This window comes from Chiloscyllium punctatum, unplaced genomic scaffold, assembly GCF_047496795.1.
Source record: "Chiloscyllium punctatum isolate Juve2018m unplaced genomic scaffold, sChiPun1.3 scaffold_1175, whole genome shotgun sequence".
Classification (NCBI taxonomy): Eukaryota; Metazoa; Chordata; class Chondrichthyes; order Orectolobiformes; family Hemiscylliidae; genus Chiloscyllium; species Chiloscyllium punctatum.
In genome coordinates this window covers 1-2500 of record NW_027310909.1, presented here as the reverse complement: position 1 = coordinate 2500, position 2500 = coordinate 1, and positions in this window count along the sequence as shown.

Genomic DNA, 2500 nt, shown 5'->3' with positions numbered 1-2500 from the left:
CCCCTTTCGCCTGCAGGTCCCGAGCCGCCTTTATTTGCTGTTACGAGCATCGTGTGCCCCATACCTGCGTGACGAGCACCGCAGGGCGGCAGAGCCATCGCACTTGGCCGGGTGGCAGAGGAGGACCCGACTATTCACAGATAGCGGCCCAACGACTCCCAGAGCCGGTCGTGCGGCGCGCGAGGTCTGCTCTCTTCACAAGAGGCTTTATTAGGGAGTGCTAAGGCAAGGTTCTGTGCCCTCCACCCTCATCGCAACACCCATGGGAGCCTCCGGTCGTCAATAGACCGCCGCACCGGCCTCTGACTGACTCTCAGAATGGACGGAAAGAGCCGGGTAAGCCTTTCAAAAGATTCGACCACGTGCCGAAAACTTTAGACTTCCGTGAGCTCTCCGGCTTGCACCGAGACCCGAAGTCGACGTGCTAAGCACCACGGGACCCCTTTCGCCTGCAGGTCCCGAGCCGCCTTTATTTGCTGTTACGAGCATCGTGTGCCCCATACCTGCGTGACGAGCACCGCAGGGCGGCAGAGCCATCGCACTTGGCCGGGTGGCAGAGGAGGACCAGACTATTCACAGATAGCGGCCCAACGACTCCCAGAGCCGGTCGTGCGGCGCGCGAGGTCTGCTCTCATCACAAGAGGCTTTAGGGAGTGCTCAGGCAAGGGTCAGCCCGCAGCCTTCCTGGCAACACCCAGGGGAACCAGGCCACTCGCGTCTCTCGCCTTCATTTTCGACACGAGCGCCTGCGGAGGGCCACCACCCCCTCCGATTGTCAAGAGACCTCCGCACCGGCCTCTGACTTACTCTCAGAATGGACGGAAAGAGCCGGGTAAGCCTTTGAAAAGATTCGACCACGTGCCGAAAACTTTAGACTTCCGTGAGCTCTCCGGCTTGCACCGAGACCCGAAGTCGACGTGCTTAGCACCACGGGACCCCTTTCGCCTGCAGGTCCCGAGCCGCCTTTTATTTTTGTTACGAGTATCGTGTTCCCCAAACCTGGGTGACGAGCACCGCAGGGCGGCAGAGCCATCGCGCTTGTCCGGGTGGCAGAGGAGGACCAGACTATTCACAAATAGCGGCCCAACGACTCCCAGAGCCGGTCGTGCGGCAGGCGAGGTCTGCTCTCATCACAAGAGGCTTTAGGGAGTGCTCAGGCAACGGTCAGCCCGCAGCCTTCTTGGCAACACCCAAGGGAACCAGGCCACTCGCGTCTCTCGCCTTCATTTTGGACACGAGCGCCTGTGGAGGGACGGCCGGAGTCAACGTGGGGTTTGCCCGCCCTCCAATAGTGTCAAAAGACCGCCGCACAAGTCTCTGACTGACTCTTAGAACAGACAGAAAGAGTTTGTCAAATCTGTCAAAAAATTGACAAAGTGTCAAAAATTCGACTTCCAAGAGCTCTCCGGCATGCACTCATACCTGTCATTAAAGTGCTATGCCCGTGGAACCGTTTTTCGGATGCCTTTCAGAACGGTCCCGCGCCGCCATTTTGTTCTAAAAATCGTGTTCCCATATATCTCCGGGTACCCCGCCAACCTCACTGCGGAAAAACTACAAGTGGCACTGAATGGGTCTGAATTCCAAATTTGACTGCATCGGTCTGGAACTCGGTCCGGTCAAAACCGTTTGGATTTTTCTCGGTCCGGACTTCCGCGACAGACAAAGTTAAAGTTTTCGGGCTGCAGGCACAAAACGACAGCTGGCCATTTGCCGGGCTCAATTCACCCAATTCCTCCGGCACTTCGGAGCACATGTTCGGTGTAAGTTTGCGAATCTTTCCCGATGCTGCAGCATTTTCCTCCGCTGACACTTAGAATATTTTTCACACTTTGCTGAAAATTTTTCTAAGTGTTTTTTTCCAAGTTTTCCTGGTTACTGATTTCTTCTTTTTAAACATTTTTCTAAGTTTTTCTGGTTACTGATTTCTTCTTTTTAAACATTTTTCGCAGTTTGTCTGGTTACTGATTTCTTCTTTTTAAACATTTTTCGCCGTTTTTCTGGTTACTGATTTCTTCTTTTTAAACATTTTTCGCCGTTTTTCTGGTTACTGATTTCTTCTTTTTAAACATTTTTCTAAGTTTTTCTGGTTACTCATTTCTTCTTTTTAAACATTTTTCTAAGTTTTTCTGGTTACTGATTTCTTCTTTTTAAACGTTTTTCTGGTTACTCATTTCTTCTTTTTAAACATTTTTCTAAGTTTTTCTGGTTACTCACTTCTTCTTTTTAAACATTTTCGCCGTTTTTCTGGTTACTGATTTCTTCTTTTTAAACATTTTTCTAAGTTTTTCTGGTTACTCATTTCTTCTTTTTAAACATTTTTCTAAGTTTTTCTGGTTACTCATTTCTTCTTAACATTTTCTAAGTTTTTTCTGGTTACTGATTTCTTCTTTTTAAACATTTTTCTAAGTTTTTCTGGTTACTGATTTCTTCTTTTTAAACATTTTTTCTAAGTTTTCCTGGTTACTCATTTCTTCTTTTTAAACATTTTTCTAAGTTT